The 17,792-nt window shown below is 46.1% G+C and overlaps 1 long non-coding RNA gene across 1 annotated transcript in view; it reads right to left on the bottom strand.

Moving 5' to 3' along the window:
- Nucleotides 1–11,633, bottom strand: part of LOC144690773 (uncharacterized) — a 287,279-nt gene extending 275,646 nt beyond the window's left edge. Inside the window, exon 1 of the long non-coding RNA XR_013578958.1 lies at nt 11,503–11,633. This is a non-coding gene — a long non-coding RNA (uncharacterized LOC144690773). The remainder of the gene's footprint in view (nt 1–11,502) is intronic.
- Nucleotides 11,634–17,792: the final 6,159 nt, after the last annotated feature.

Genomic DNA, 17,792 nt, shown 5'->3' with positions numbered 1-17,792 from the left:
GTTAAAGGCTAATTGCCCTTTTGAATGCCTGTGTTGGCTCCCCAGCAGGGACCATCACTGCAAGGAGCCCGCCTCCAGGAAATTCTCCTGAGTTGGGAACACATCAAGAAGCGGAATGGGTGCACCTTGGTCCAACTTTCCATGCCCCCACCCACCGCCCACCTCTAAAGCCATCTCCATGGGCCTGGGAAAATGTTGCTCAACGTGGAAGTAAATTTGGATAAATAGGAACATTCCCCCATTAATTGCTACTTACCAAACAACAGAATTAATGTACAAATGGGTGCGTGCGTTAATGTTGATCGGAACTATTCACGCTCACAAGCAAGTGTTGGAGTGTGGGCAAACATTGGTGCCCGCGCAATTGAGACAGAAGTCACAAAAACACCAGCCCCTGGTGCTTGATTGCTGTGAGCGGCACTTCTCGTGCCCACAGCCTGCACAATTAGGCTGTCTAGTTGGATGCACACTAGGCCTGTCAGTGAATACAGTAGCAAGGAGATGTCGCGGCCACAGTGATACAGCCTGATAACTTATTGGTGACAGGGTTATGATAAATCGGGGATTCTGTAAAGAATAATAAATGTTTCTGGATAATGGCAGTGCCAAAGCATGAACAAGGCTTTTTTGGATGAGATCCTGTGTGAGAATGAAAAATACAAGTGGATTCGGAATGTCTTCCGAGTCCCAAGAGTATGTTAATGTATTGAATCTATAGGATTTTTTTCGGTGTAACAGCTCACATTTTCTTTTCCATAACTGTATTAAGGTTTTCCCATTTGAGCTTTCCTTTTGGAAGCTCATGCTTTTGCTGATGCCCTGGGGATTTACCTCCCTCTGTTAACCGTCTTCTTGCAGTCATTTATCTTTTACACCACAGCCAGGATTTTTACCTCGCCCGGCAGGCGCGGCAGACGGGCCCAGAGACGGTTGCAAAGCCGACCCGCTACCTGCAATCGGGCCCCGACATCGATTTCATGCTGGCTGGCCAATTAACAGCCCGCCTGGCATGAAACATGCGCTGCGACGCTCAGCGATGCCGGGACGGGGGGGGGCGAGAGGAGGGAGAGCGTGGAGGTCCGTGCATGCGCGTGGGCGTGCGTAATGAAAGCTCCCCGAGGCACAGAGCTGCCTCAGGGAGCTGAAGGTTTAAAAACACAAAAATAAAGAATTTACCACTGATAAAATAAAAATGTCCCCTTATGTGGCTCTGCCACACAAGCAGGGACATGTTATGAATGAAGTTTAAAAACTTTTAATTACTGTTGGAAACCTCGTCCCACCCGTGGATGTGGTTTCCTAAAAAATCCAAAGGCCGCTTGAAGGCTCTTTCACCTTTTCGCCAACTTACGGTTGGCGGGCAGCGAAAACTCTGTCAATTATTACTTTAATGGCCTTAATAGGCCTGTTAATTGTCGGCGGGCGTGCTGCCGACTCCCACGTGGGCCCACTGACCGAACTATCGCGCTAGTGGACAATGACATTGGGACACTCATCTGACGCCATCGCACATCATTTTATGCTTGAGCTCGAGGTCCAAGCTTGCGCCCGCCTGCTCAGCACAAATTTCTGCCCCGTGTGCCTTTGTATCATGTGACTGGCAAATTATTACTAATTTTTGCCGAGCAGGGTTCTTGCATCACCTGATCGATTAAAAATCATCTGTGGGGTAAAATTCCGTGGACAGGCAATCACAGTTGGAATGCCACTCCGCTCCCTTTTACTTATCTTAATCTGAAACTTCTCATTTCTCGTGCAGACCTCCAACCTGGGCCCGCTGAGAAATGGGCAGCGTGCCTGGTCTCCGAGTCCATCCAGCGCAAGGCAGCAGCATTGGGAAAATGAAAGCTACACCCACATTTTAAAGCCATAAACCAGGTAATTTTAAAGGTACCAGCCACTTTGAGAAGCCGTGGAGAAGGTAAGCGGGTGAGGGGTTAGGGTGTTCGGAGGCTGGGATTGATCGGGTGGTCAGAGGGAGGGGAGTTTGGGGGAGTTGTCGGAGGAGGGGGTGGTGATGGTAGTAGGGCAGTGGAGGGCAGGTTGATCGGGAGGGTAGTCAGGGGGGTGGTCGGAGTTGCGGGGGAGGGGTGGGTGTGGAAGAGGATTGGTACCATAGTTACCCAGGAGTTAGAAGTGGTTTTAATCCTTCTAACTTTTCCTGGGTACGTATTCTGCTAAGAGAGCCGGAACCATCCAAAGTCCCCGATTTAAATCGGTGTGTCAGATGTTTCCCGATGCAGGGTAATCGCCATCAGAAGGGTATTCCCGTGCATTTGCTGTGCAATCGTTGCATGGGGACTTCCGAGGAGACCCCCAGCGCATCTTCTGGGCACGTCCGGGAAACAACCGCCTGGAGATCAGAAGGTTTTTTCTGAAATTCACATAGTGGGTAGTCGGGGTAGATCCAGGGGGACAGTGGGGGCAAGACCGGGGGCGGGGGGGTGCTGACTGTCGTTACTCGGATGTTAGACTAAGTTTTTATTCTATCTCGCATTTCCTGGGTAACTATTCAGGTTAAGTACCGCGGAACTGTCAAAGTCTCTGACTCTAGCTCAGAATCAGAAACTCCCGCAGGGAGTCCTGGGAATCAAGGGAATTGTCCATTGAAAGCTGAAACTTTCCAGGCAATTCCCACATAGGTCAGGCATGTGAGGACTTCCACAGGGTCCCGGAGACCGGAAGATTTGGCCTAATATTCTGCACCCCAGAACACCTGAAAAAGCCTTTTGACCCAAAATTGGGTTGGCCCATTTTTCAGGCATCCTGAACAGATGCTCAAAGGAGACACTAGGCCTCTTATTGGTGCTAGTGAGGGGCATAAAGCCTGTTTAAGGACCTTTCCCAGAAATAGGGTTGCCAGGAACAGACTAGGCTTTGGGCATGAGGCTTTTGGCTGTGGATGTGGCCTAGCGAACGGCTGTCAATGAAAAGGTAGGGTAAAATTATATTTCAAATTTTTGTTGGGCTAATAGGATCAAAAATGTGTCTCGCAGCTCTAAAGGCCATTCAGCATTTCCTCCCGCTATCTACCCGACTCTTCTTCCAGGGTTTACCTGAAGGCTCGTGTGGGCATGGGAGGCAACCCTAAATTGCATCCTTCCATTGGGAGCTTCTTGTGGAGTGTGACAGGTGATGGGCGCTCATCCTGAAAACTTACATGAGGCCCAATGGAGACCTATTTCTTCCAATTCTCAGGCTTCCATCATCAGGCTCTGTATTCATTCAGTGATTTAAAGATGGCCTAAAAGTATTTCTTGGCAGGGAGGCTGTTGGTGCATGCATTACTTCAGATGTAGTCTCATCAAAGCCAAATACCGATCTGGATAATATAATGCATGCCTTTTGCTTTGTGCCCCAGCATTTGGAAAGGAAGATTTGATGATGGTGTTAGTGACAATTGTCTGTTAAAACCTTAAGTTCTTTCTCCTGGTCCAAAAGCTCAAGTACGTAGAATACAATACGCATCAACCCTCCCTTTTCTAAACTTACATGTCCCTGTATTAAATTACATCTGCTCTCTCTCTCCCCACCTATACATTGAGCCTGTCAAGATGATTTTATAGTTGTGCACATTGATATTCATCATTTGCCACCATTTTTAATTGTGAAAATGTGGACAGTCACATTCCTTTAAATCTTCTATTAAAAAATTATGCATAACAGTGGCCAATCACTGAACGTCGTGGCCTTCCACTTGTAACTGGCAGCCGACCAGATAATACCCATGCAACACTAACCACTGTTAAACGTAGAGGACCCATTTTTTTTATTTTTTTAGTCATCTCGAATGGATGCCTAAAAAAGGCATCAGGCTCTTTGAATGTGTAAATTAGGGACCTTAAATATATTACATGACCCTTTTCGAAAATCTGTTAGTGACGTATGTGGCCAAAGAAAGAGAAGTTAGAATTTTCTTCAGCATCTTTTTAGGGAGTGAGAAGAAACAGGCCAGTTCCACAGCAGCCCCGAGACTGCTGCCCCCCGCCCAATCAGCTTCCCATTCACCCTCTCAACTCTCCCTCTCTTTTCCCTCTCGCAATCACAACCCTCTCTCCCAATTACCTCCTCTCCTCCCAGAACATCTCCAAGGCTGCTATAGTGTCACAATTACCTGGCATCAAAATCCGCTTCACTGGCGGGTCTGCCTGGGGTCACAATGGCGGGTCTGCCTGGGATCACACTGGTGGGTCTGCGCGGGGTCACACTGGCGGGTCTGCCTGGGGTCACAATGGCAGGTCTGCCTGGGGTCACAATGGCGGGTCTGCCTGGGATCACACTGGCGGGTCTGCCTGGGGTCACACTGGCGGGTCTGCCTGGGGTTACAATGGCGGGTCTGCCTGGGGTCACACTGGCGGGTCTGCCTGGGGTCACACTGGCAGGTCTGCCTGAGGTCACACTGGCAGGTCTGCCTGGGGTCACACTGGCGGGTCTGCCTGGGGTCACAACGGCGGGTCTGCCTGGGGTCACACTGGCGGGTCTGCCTGGGGTCACACTGGCGGGTCTGCCTGGGTTCACACTGCCCGGCATCTGCAGCACGTCAGTCTGATTTATATGAGGCTTGAGGCTCAATTTTGATCAATCCTCGGGCCGACCTGTTCTGTCACAGGGATTATATTCTGTTTCCTATTTACTCCAGCAGGATGGCTCTCTGCAATTATCATCCCCCTTTGTAATTTTACAGTTGTTCATTTGACATTTCGCTTTTAAATTGTACCCTCAGTTTTGACATCTCTTCCTCCATTCCTTTTTACCATTGAATGCAGTGGTTAAAAAGCACAGCAATATTTCTATCTTCAGAAGCCACTATCTTACTAAGACAAGCCACTTGCCGTCTTTTGTTTACCCCTGATATTCTTCTACTTGAACAGGCAGATGCCGCTTCGCTTTAACATCTTCTCTAAAAGACAGCACCTCCAACATCACAACACCGGTTCAATATTGCATGGAACTGCCAGCTTTGAGTATAGAATCAAGTTTTGAAACGAAGCTTGAAGTGACAACCTTCTGACACAGAAGCGAGGACTGGAGCTCCAATATAAACACAACTGTTTGGGTGCGTGCTTAAGGCTCGAGGATTTCATGAAAAGAGATCACGCTCTCCCTCGGGTTTCTATATTAAGAGTTTTGATGAAGGGCTCTGCACGACAGGTCATCCATCTTCTCTCTGACTGACCTGGTTCTGCATTACTGTCTCTCAGCGGCGATCATTTTGGCTTTTGGCAATAGGTGTGAACTGGGTGATATTGATTCCGCCAGCTGTTACACCTTGCTCCTGATTTAAATTTCTGCTGAAGCCAAATGAAATCTAAAGAAAAATCAGGAAAGCCGGATAAGGTGTGGCTGAACTAACGTTGCCCACCTTACGCCATCAACAATAACAGTATTGTGCACTGTGTGCAGGGTTGATGGAGCAGTGGTATTGTCGCTGGGCTAGAAATCCATAGACCCAGGGTCATTGTCTTGGAACCCTGGTTCAAATCCCATTATGACAGATGGTGGAATTTGAATTCAATAAAAACCCGGAGTTAAAAGTCTAATTATAACCATGAAACCATTGCCAACTGTTGTAAAAAAATCCATCTGGTTCACTATTGTCCTTTAGGGAAGGAAATCTGCTGTCCTTACCTGCTCTACATGTGACTCCAGACCCACAGCAATGTGGTTGACTCTTAAACGCCCTCTGAACAAGGGTAATAAATGCTGGCATGGGCAGTGACATCCACCTTCCGTAAACGAATATAAGAAAAATTTTCGTGGCAGTAAACCCAATAAAAGGACCCCCCAAGAACAAAACTACCCCCATGGATTGTAGAACCATAGGCATCAAAATTATGCTCCATTTTGCAGTGGGACTGGAAATGCTGGCTTTCTGCTGGAGGCCTTATCAATAACATTTCCATGTAAAAAAACATTAGCACCACAGATCCAGTTAAGCGCAGACCTTAAACGGTGCTTTCTCTCAAAAATACTCACCAAAATCGGCATCCAATCAAGAGTTTGTTGTAAGCAGAGCAAGTAAAAAATATATACTTTTTGGGAAGCCATAACTGCTCTCTCTGCTCATGGTTGCCATTCCCCCTTCAACAATTCCCTCTGCTATCCAGCTCTCCGCTTCTTCCTCGAACAGAAGCCCGAACAATCCCCATCCACCACCATTCTCCTCCATCTGGCTGAACTTGTTCACTCACTGAACAATTTCTCTTTAAACTCGTCTCACTTCCTCCAAATAAAAGGTATGGCTATAGGTACATGCATGGACCCCAGTTATGCCTGTCTCTTTATGGGGTATGTGGAACATTCCTTGTTCCAGTCCTACTCAGGCCCTCTCCCACAACTCTTTCTCCAGTACATCGATGATTGCTTCAGTGCCACTTCATGCTCTTGTCAGGACCTGAAAAAATTTATTAATTTTGCTTCCAATTTCCACCCCTCCATCATTTTCACATGGTCCATCTCTGACACTTCCCTTCCCTTCCTTGACCTCTCTGTTTCAATTTCTGGTGATAGACTGTCCACTAATATTCATTACACTCCCACAGCTACCTCAACTACAGCTCTTCACACCCTGTTTCCTGTAAGGATTCCATCCCATTCTCTCAGTTCCTTCACCACCGTACCATCTGTTCCGATGATGCCACTTTACAAAACAATTCTTCTGACATGTCTTCCTTCTTCCTTAACCGAGGTTTTCCACCCACTGTAGTTGACAGGGCCCTCAACCGTGTCCGGCCCATCTCCCACGCATCCGCCCTCACACCTTCCTCTCTCTCCCAGAACCATGATAGGGTCCCCCTTGTCCTCACTTATCACCCCACCAGCCTCCGCATTCAAAGGATCATCCTCCGCCATTTCCGCCAACTCCAGCATGATGCTACCACCAAACGCATCTTCGCTTCACCCCCTCCTGTCGGCATTCCGTAGGGACCGCTCCCTCCGGGACACCATGGTCCACTCCCCCATTAACCCCCACAGCACAACCCCCTCCCACGGCACCTTCCCATGCAACCGCAGAAGGTGCAACATCTGCCCCTTTACTTCCCCACTCCTCACCGTCCAAAGGCCTAAACACTCCTTTCAAGTGAAGCAGCATTTCACTTGCACTTCCCTCAATTTAGTCTACTACATTCGCTGCTCCCAATGCAGCCTCCTCTACATTGGCGAGACCAAACACAGACTGGGTGACTGCTTTGTAGAACACCTTCGGTCTGTCCGCAAGCATGACCCACACCTCTGTCTCACTGGCCATTTCAACACTCCACCCTGCTGTCATGTCCACGTGTCTGTCCTTGGCCTGCTGCAATGTTCCAGTGAAGCTCAACGCAAACTGGAGGAACAGCACCTCATCTTCCGATTAGGCACTTTACAGCCTTCCGGACTTAACATTGAGTTCAACAACTTCAGATCATGAACTCTCTCCTCCATCCCCACCCCCTTTCCGATCCCCTTTTCTCTAATAATTATTATATATTTTAAAAATATATTTTTCTTTTCCCCCCTATTTCTATTATTATTTTTAAATTTATTTCCATCCATTGTTTTATCTCCACCTTTTAGCCTATTTCAATCCCTTCCCCCCACCCCACCCACACTAGGGCCATCTGTCACTTGCTCGTCCTGCTTTCTACCCTTAATGTCACCATTAGCACATCCTTTAGCTAGTATCACCACCGTCAACACCCCTTTGACCTTTTGTCTCTGACATCTTTGCCAATCTCTCCTTTGCCTCCACCCATCACTGGCCCTCTATCCAGCTCCACCTGTCCCACCCCCCTTCAACCAGCTTATATTTCACCACATTTCTCCTTCTCTTCAGTACTAATGAAGAGTCATTCGGACTCGAAACATTAACTCTGTTTTCCTCTCCACAGATGCTGTCAGACCTGCTGAGTTTTTCCAGCTATTTTTGTTTTTGTTTCAGATTTCCAGCATCCGCAGTATTTTGCTTTTATCCCTACTCCTTAGTTGGCTTTAATGACCAGGATTTTCTCTTAAGGAAAATGATTCACGGTGGCATCGGGTGTGCGTTCCGAAGTCACCGCGCGTCATTCCGATCTTCCATTCGCCGGGTGCGCTCCGGAGTCGGCTGCGCACCCGCCAAACTGTCAAAGGCCTGTTAAGGCCATTAAACAACCAAGTAAACAAATTGTCAGGGCTGCCCGTCCAACCTTAAGGTTGGCAGCAGGCGAAGAGCCCAGGAGGCCTTCGCATTTTTCATGGAACCTCACCCACAGGCGGGATGAGGTTTCATGAAGGGTTTATGAATTAAATAAAAATTTTCATGAAAATCCATAAACATGTCCCAGCTCATGTGACACTGTCACACGAGGGGACATGTCTGCATAATTTTATTCTTTCTTTTTTTCAATGTTTCATAAGGCAGATCCGTGCCTCAGGAAGATTCCTGCATGCTCCTGCACGCATGTGCGAAAGAGCGCAGGCCCCCACTCTCCCTCCACCACTCCCCCCCACCCCGCTCGCACCACAGGTAGCACTGAGCACATGTCACGCTGAGCAGGCCTTAACTGGCCTGCCCACGTAAAATTGCAGCACACAGCCGATTGCGGACGGCGATCGGCTCCGCGCCCACCCGTGCCCGCTCTCCACCGGCCCACCCGACGGGGAGAAAATTCTCCCCTTTATTACAGAGAGCTTTTCAGATGCTATGTGCTTGAACAGGATCCTTGACAGGAAGCCCACCCCCCTCCACCCCCCCGCACCCCCTCCCCCCAACCCATCCCTGGATTACCCACGCACGCTTAGGGCTCATTGGTCGGAGCCCCAAGGAACATCACATGACCCCTGATAGACAGTAGAAGAGGCTATACCTTCAGTTGCTACATCGGCCCATTCTCCATCGGTGGCACAATTGGAAAACTGCCCGTCAGCACTATTAGCAATAACAGCAGCTTGTACTTACCTTTAATCCAGTGAAAATGTTCCCAGGTCCACCCCCAAACTCAAAAACATCCCCATACAAGATGCTCACCAGTTTATTACAATGGAAGCCTGGCCATCAAAAGAATTTAGGCCTCAAGGTTCAACGAGCTTGTAAAAGAGATAGCATAGCAATGAAGTGACCTGTACTGAGGAGGGATGTATTGAGGTTGACTGGATGAATGAACTACTGGGACTACCAACCAGCAGAGTCCAGTGGTTGGCCAAACATTGCCGCAACTTAAAGTTGCCTGTGATTTTGAGGCCTCATTTAAACCTGACAGGTGAGCTGCAGGCCTCTGGATTGGGCCATCAGAGAGGTGTGTGAATAGATCAAGATCACAGAGGGTGGAAGGTACCTGGAGCAGCAGGGACGCAGGTGATGTCTGTGGCCTTTGGTTTCTCAGGGGCCCACAACCATAACTCAACTCACTCCCTTTTGTGGGCCTCTTTGGCTCTATCGTCAGTAGAACTGCACTGGCTCTGGCTAGCCCTGGCCTTAAAATGGCATTCTGAGTCCGATTTATGCCAATGGAGCCCATTTCCATGTTAAAAGGGGCCTAATGTTTGAGTTAGGCCTGTGCTTAGTGGTATGCCCCCTTTTGAAACAGTGACAACCACATTGTTGGTGTTAGCGTGGCGACTGAGTGCCAATTTTGGAACCATCAGACAGTTCCAACCCTTTTGTGTTCTCACCGAGTGTGATGTACACGAGGGCTTATGGCGTAATTTGAAACTTTAATGGTTCTCAGCCATCAATTGATTGCAATAGCTGATATATTGTCCTTCCAGTAAGCTGTGATACTCAAATTTATAGCTAAGGAACAGTTACACTCCAGGAAACAGTGTCATACTGTTCAGATTTCAAGCTTCAGAAGTAGTATTCACATTTAACAAAGTTACAGTGCAAACAAGTGGGGAGGGAGGGGTAAAAAATTGCCAAGGACAAAAATTAGAATAAAAATAGAAAGTAGTGGACAGACACAGCAGCAGCAACCATAAAAAGATGGGTTAACGTTTCAGATCAGTGTCCTTTGTCAGTAGATGGACAAAGTGAATGGGAATAAGCGAGGAGCCCTTCCAGGGACCCTGCACTGGGTTCAGTTGCTTCCTTCTGTGGCGCAAAATTGAGGTCTCAATTTTCTTGCTGACACTCCCACCCACCCCCCCCTCAACCAGTTTTGGGTCAAGCACAGGGATTTTGGGTAACAGGAGGCTGCAACATGGGATACCATGAGAATGGACTCTCGCCCATTTCTTAAGTGGTGCGGGTATGGGGGGGAAGTGAAGGATGCAATGCAATGGAAATTCAGGCAGACATTTGGTTCCTTCACTCATGACCACTGTCATTTTCCTCTCAAACAGGTTCACCCAGCGTTGCCTCTGTTGAATCAACTCAAGGTTGGTCCAAAGAAGCCCAACTCAATCCATTCTGGCTTCAGAAAGTGCACTTCGAAATATAAGTTCTCCCTGTCGTAGGAAAGAGGGATGGTGATGCAAATCAATCTGTTTGCAGCTGTACAGGCAACAACTGCATAATCATCTGGAGGCTAAAAGTGGCGATATTTGAAAACAGACACCAAATGTCACGTACTGCCTATGACTAAAGTGGTCCTCTTCAATCAAAATGCAACATGGAAAATTTGCTGCAGCAATTCTGTAGTTTCACTGATTTATGCTGTCACGGGAGTGTTTTTTGAAATGTCATATTGCTAACATACTACCTGTTGTTGGAGGTTTTTTTTTGTGCCAGTTCTGACCTTTGTCAATGTTCTATCACTCACTTTTTGACAGCTATAAACTACACAGAGCAGATGAGCCCACCTCTGTCTCCTATCTTTGAAACTAATGATGACGTAATTATAAATCTATTCGGAACCATTTTTAATTAAACTGAAGGAAACATGGCTGTATTTATCATTGCTGACAAGCTGGCAGAGAAATATAAATTGAAAAGCATTGCTCATATCCCGCTTGGAATTCTGCAGCCCCTTATGTTATACACTTCAACCTCCTTGGAGTTCTGATCAACTGAAAATGGGGCTGTTTAATTTGTCTTACTTGAGACCAAAAGGATTTGGCCAACTCGCTAGTAAATAAAATGTTTGTTGCATTCTCTTTCATGAAGCTATTATTTCACACATTGATATTATACCAATGGGTATATATAGCTTACTGTCAATTTATACTTAAAAATAGTGCAAAACCATTTCTAAATGCTGCATTTGTTTGCATTTACCACCTCCCCCACGAATATCTACAATTTTAAAAAAAACCTTGAAACTTAGCGGTAATAAACGCACCGACAAACATCCTAATTAATCCAACATGTCACATTACCAGCTCGCATTATGAAGTTCAGCAACTATGCTGCCCTGAAATGAAAAGAAACTTTGTAGAGTTCATTATTTAGAACACTCATTTGACTAATTAGCTAACTGATTATGCTGGCACAGCCACAGACATCATTAATACATTTGAACACTGACTCATACATTATGAGCCAAGTTATAAGATGTGCATCATAATTCATTAAGGAGATAGCGGAAAGGGCATCATAGGTACCTTGACAGTTTCTCTCAGCTGTTAACTCATCCTGTAGGAGTATGTTTGCTTTTCACACTTAACATTGGAATTGCAGAATTATGTTGCCAGAATGTAGTTTCTCAGACACTTGCATCCTCTACCATTTCACCCAAAGGCCTTTATTTATCTGTGGGCCGACATAGTGCACATCAGCATAGTATGTAGGGGAGGGACCAGATTGAGGGTTAGGGTTAGAGTGATCAAGGTGTTTAGAACATTGAAAGGATTTGTCAAGGTAGTCACAAGATCTAGATCATTAATACATACCAGGAAAAGCAAGGGTCCCAATACAGACCCCTGGGGAATTCCACTACAAATCTTCCTCCAGCCTGAAAAGTATCCATTGACCATTACCCTCTGTTTCCTATTACTCAGCCAATGTTGTATCCACGTTGCTACTGTTCCTTTTATTCCATGAGTTATACCTTTTCTCACAAGTCTGTTGTATGACACTGTATCAAGTGGCAGGGAGGTGGTGGCATAGTGGTATTATCACTGGGCTAGTATTTCAGAGCTCCAGGGTAATGCTGTGGGTTCAAATCCCACCACAGCTGATGGTGAAATTGAAGCTGGCATGGACAAAATGGGTCAAATGGCCTCCTTCTGTGCTGTAACTTTTCTATGGCTTTTGAAAGTCCATGTACAGCACATCAACAGCATTATCCTCATCTACCCTTTCTGTTACCTCTTCGAAAAACTCCAGCAAATTAGTAAACATGATTTCCCCTTCAGAAATCCAGGCTGCTGCTTCCTAACCAACTCACATTTTTCCATGTGACTGTTAATTCTATCCTGAATAATTGTATCGAGAAGTTTCCCCTCATTTGGCAGCGGGGCAGCAAGGCCATTCATGGGCTTTCCCACCCCACAAGCCGATTAAGTCTGCGGTGGGAAGCTGGTTGTCAACGGTGCACTGTTCCTGATGGCATATCGCAAACTGTGCGCCACTTCTACTCTGTCACGACTCACTGGGCTTGGCGCTCTGTAATATCAAGCCCCGCTGTCCTCCGAGCCGCAACAAATGTGAAAAAGTTTGATCAAACCACCAGATTGCCATAATTCTGCCTAACTGTTTAATTGAGGTTAACAGAATGTGAGCACCAGGTTTGTAAACATAGGTAAATAGCTATTTATCCGTTATTAGCCAGTGGCAAAAGAAATCAATATGAAATGCTAATTTCTAACACTATAACTTAAACTCCACCCCCTTCTTAAATCTCTATACACACATAAGACATGCAAAAACATGGATTTTAAGGGTGGGATAAAACAGTTCAATAGCACCAATTCCGGAGTACAGGATTCAATGGGTTGATTTAGATTGATGTCTTCCAAATTCCTTTCAGTTCTTGTTGATGACACGAGGTGGTCTTCCAGCACTTTCAGTATTTAATTCACTGGTTGAGCACTTGCCTTTCAATGTCTCTAATAGTCATTTTCCCATTTACCTCTTGACAGAGGTTTTCAGAGAGAGACCAGGTTATAGAATATGAGGAGAAAAAAAAAACATCTGGCTGTTATTGTGGAATTACGGGAATCTTACACACACAGGAGAAAGAGGTTTTAGGTCTTGTTCCTTTCAGGCTAGGAGCTATTCAGCTGCACTGCTTCCCACACAAAACCTGGTCACCTGGTCAGGAGCCAATTAAAATGCTGTTGTCAGGCAACTCCCTTGGTCCAGGAATCCTTTCTAGCACCATCCTGTCTTTCATGGCACACTCTGTTCCAAGACTGCAACACTGTACATATCTCTTATCCTGTCCCAGTGGACAGGTCTTTCAACCTGCAGCCATTGTAATTCTAATCCACAGTCCCACAGAAAATAAAAAAATATATGTCCTTTAGAACAGTCCAACAGAAATAAAACAAGGTATGCTCCTTACAACTCTCATTTTTTTCCCCCATTTCCCACGCGATTACAATTAAAATTTAAAGTATCAGCAATATGCACTTGACACTAGAAAATCTGAGGCAGGGGAAGCTTGTCAGTAGTGAAACCCACTGCCAGCTGACAATGTAGCAGATACAGGTGGGCGATAAAAGAGCCACCTGGTGAAATGGGGAGGATCTGCATCATAGCCAAAACTTTCCTGCCCAACTGCATTGCCATTAACATAAGGATTAGGGGCACAAAGGTGTCGCTGGTGTTGGTCAAAATTAAATTGAATTTGTAAATATTTTATGTCACATTGGTTTCACTTTCTTCTTGAGTGCATCATTGTTATTTGTTGGCACTAGCTTAGTCAGAGAGCTAAATGTACTGGCATATCTCATGCTGTGCCCGCATTGATGGTTACAGTGAAGTTAAGGACATTTCCCTTATTGTGGAAGGAACAATGTGTTTTTTTTTTGTTCGCTCTTTATTGAATGTTCATGTTAGAGTCCAGGATTGTACTCTCCACCGTGGGGCATGGCTGAACTTGCAGGCTCAGCTGACCCTCCCTTCTATTCATTATAAAGGACGTTGTCTGAGAGCAATCTCAGTAGGGATAATTGAAATGTTGTAGGTGAACTCAAAGCATTGAAAGGACTCTGCCAGACAATAGCCTGAGATGGACACACATTTGGACAATACTGACACCGCCCTTTAGGCCCCTCATTTTCTTACCTTGACTGACTGTCCCCTCCACCTTCCCTCAACACTCCCAGGACACCAGGCTCCCACTACACTTTTCTCTATCCCCTCAACCTCACCCTCTGTCCTCCCCTCAATCCCTCTTCCAATTCTCCAAGCCCCTGATCCCACTCCACAACCCTCGTCATCCCTGACTCACCTTTGCCAGTCCTGAGTCTCCATGCAAGCTGGCATTCTCCTGCTCCCCTGCCTTGTATCATAGAATTAGACAAGGGAAACCACTGACTTTACCCACAACTGCACAGAGCCGATTGGTACATGCCACCTTTAGACAAATGTGAACCAGGTGCCATGTGATTCTCATGTGTTGCTGACTCTATCCTGAAGGTAGGCCTTAATTTTAAAAAGGTTTTATGAAAATGAGTAGTTACAGCATGCAAATGTATTCCAAGTACGAACTGCTTGACACGTCACAAACACGCCATTGACTTTATCTCTGCATCTCAACCTGATGTCACAAAATTGACATTTTTCATCCCACCTAATTAAGTCATGCAACATGCCACATTTTCCACTCTTGCAGGCTCCATGCAATCTCTCCCTAAGCTTGAGGTTTTTGTTAGGTGAGCATGTCAAGGGATAAGGTACCAAGGTGATAAAATGGAGTTGGGATGCAGATCAGCCATAATCTAATTGAATGACAAAGTGGGCCAAAGGACCAAATGCCTTTCTCCTCTTCCAATGTTGCTATGTTCCTATGACCACTACCAGACCTGGGAGTACTCTCTCTGATTTAAATATGTGCCCTTTCCAACAAGAATTGCTATTTATAGCTAGGCCCACGACTCTGATCTGATTTTCACCCACAACCAAAACCGCTGAGGTTCATTCTAACTCACAACAAAGTGGAGATTAAACCTTGGGCTTTTCTGCTCTGTATAGCTCAAGCCCACTTACTATAAAATTTAGAGTGATCTGTCAATAATATCAAGCTCAATATCATGCAACTGGTACCAGTTCATTAAGACAGGGTTAATTCTCCTCATTGTTAATCAACAGCAATGGGTTAACCTCACAAGGCAGCATGATATAAATAATAATATATATCAACAGCAAGACTGGGAAACATGTATTCCATGCCGTAAAAGTCTGGCCCTTGAAGGGGGAAAGATTTGCAGGGCTATGGGGAAAGGACAGGGAGGGGTACACATACGAAGGCCTGAATTGCCTCCTTCACTGCTGTATCATTCTATAATTCTAAGTGCAATGGACAGCTGATTTATACATTTTACAGGGGGATGTATTCTTGCCCCCTCCATCTGTAGAAAAGTTGGTTGTGAGCCGACCAACTTTAAAAAAAGCTGCCCCACAGGCTGGAGGCAGCCTTCACGAGGCGAGTCTGGGACTTCCACCTGGCAGGGAGTCCTGCCCTCGTGAGCTATCGGCCAATCTTACTGGCCAACAGCTGAGTAGTCCCAGCAGCACCAGGGCTCAGTATTGGCGCAGCTGGGACTATACTTAGCCCCCAGGAAGAAGACACTTTGGATGTTGGACTCAGGTAACTCAGGGGGCTTTTTGGGTAGGGAGGGATTAGAGGGGGTGAGGCGGGGGGTCGGTTTTGAGGCCTGGGGGCAGTGGGGGAAGGTACAAATGCAGAGGGGGTGTAACAACATCAACATCTTGGGTGGGCGAGTGGGGCAGGGTGGGGGTTCCCTAGTGCACAGGGTGCAGCCCAGGGTGGGGGTTCCCCGGTGCACAGGGTGCAGCCCCAAAGGTACTTCCTTCCTTCCCACCTTCCCACCAAAAAGCGGCCTGCCCACTCTCATCTGCCTTCCATCCCCCACCATATCATGGTGGCAGATGCAGAATTAGGCCCTTAGCTGTTTAGTTCAGGGCCTCAAAAGGCTTAAGGGCAATGGGCTGGCAAAAGTTTTACTCCCCACCACCCCCCACTCACCATATTAAGGAGAACAGCTCGGTGGTGGGCAGGAAGGAGGGTGGCCAGCTACCCATCCTATTTTACCCCCGCACCTCAAACATGCCCAGTGGAGGCTGTAAAGTTCAACCCCATATCATCCCTGCTACACTATTACCCACAGCCAAAATTAGTCTCCTTGTGTTGGTTAGACCAGGTTTTTAAAATAATTTTACGATGTTAAATTTAATAAAAATAGAAGCCCCTCCCCCAGTCTTTTTTAAATTTGGTACATAACTAAAACTTATTAAAATTGGAGTTGGTACCCACAAGTTACCAGAGACAAAGACAACCAATGCTAAGTGAAAAGTTCCCATGTTATGTTTCCTTTCCCTCCATTATCCTGGCAAGCTTATTCAGAATGTGCCGCAATTTACTTTTCAGACACGTTAAAGGTTGATGGTTGATGTCCCAGCAGCTGCTGTGTAGAATAATGAATTATTATTATGAAAAAGCTTTTACATGTAATTATAAGTCAGTATTGGTTAAATGTCATCCATCTTTTGTGCTTTCTTTCTGAGGAATCAGTCACATGCACCGTTCAGGTACAGGTGTATTGCTGAGTTAGGATTTGGCAGCAATCCTCAGCTATTCTGGCTTTGTCTTCCTAGATCTGTCCAAACCTGAAATTATTTGCTATACCAGCGCTCACAGCAGTCTTAAGCATCCATGAAAGAAAACATTGCCACTCAATTTCATACGGTTATAATCTCTCTCCACAATAGCACTTCCCATTGGGTTAATCCTCTAATTGCGCTATTACTGGCAGTAGGAGTAGCGACAGTTACTTGTTCATTAGACTCCAAGGGGGTGAATTCAATCCAGATTCTTAACATTAACCCTTTAACACTCTTGTTCATGTTCCATTTGCCAAAAATGGAAAGCATATTCACAAATTGCTTTTGCCTTTCTGGTCGTTTGTTTTGGTACCAAGTGCAGTTAAATAAGGGAGAGTAAATGTCTCAGAGATGGGAACTAAAAGTGAGTTTGTGTGTCTCAAAAATGTTGATTTGACACCAATGCAATAATTGTCTGCCATAGCATTGTAGTTGTTTTTGCTTAAAGTACAGGCCTTTCCTGTTCTAAGCATGTTAGTTGTGCACCTGCAATCAGTGCCAGCCCAGTTAATTGCCAATCCAAGTTTAAATTCCACTTGGAAAACATTTCACAAAGCAGTTAGGGATTTGGATCATTTCCAAGAAAGTTCATTTCGGAACTGCAATTAACGGTTCCTCCTTGATCATTGAAAAGAGAGGCCATCCAATAACAAACAGTGAGCACAAAGGATACACATACCGCATAAAGCAATTATTGATGCGGTAAAACCTCGCAACACTGACTGCCACCATGTTCTCTATTGCTTGAGGAAACCCAACTTACTTGCATTAATTCACAGACCTTGATCCAGGTCTCCCAAGTTTCCTTACATGTTAGTATAATTGGTCAAAAGATAATGTTATTTTTTGGGTGCAGTGGTATGTAGTTACACATTGAAGAAGCAATATGCGGCTGAATTTTACGCTGATCGGGCGGGTGCGCACCCGACCAGATCAGGCGTGAAATTGCGCAGATGATGCCGGGTGAGCGTCCTGACGAAATGTTGCGTGAGCGCGGGATGATGGTCGGCAGACGCGCACACAAGTCGGAAGCACGCCCGCTGGCAATTAAGAGGGCAATTAAGCCCATTAACGGCGCTAATGTCTGTCATTTTACGTAGGC

Source organism: Cetorhinus maximus, chromosome 2, assembly GCF_964194155.1.
Source record: "Cetorhinus maximus chromosome 2, sCetMax3.hap1.1, whole genome shotgun sequence".
NCBI lineage: Eukaryota > Metazoa > Chordata > Chondrichthyes > Lamniformes > Cetorhinidae > Cetorhinus > Cetorhinus maximus.
Note: the sequence above shows the minus strand (reverse complement) of the source record. Positions and strands in the feature narration are given on the sequence as shown.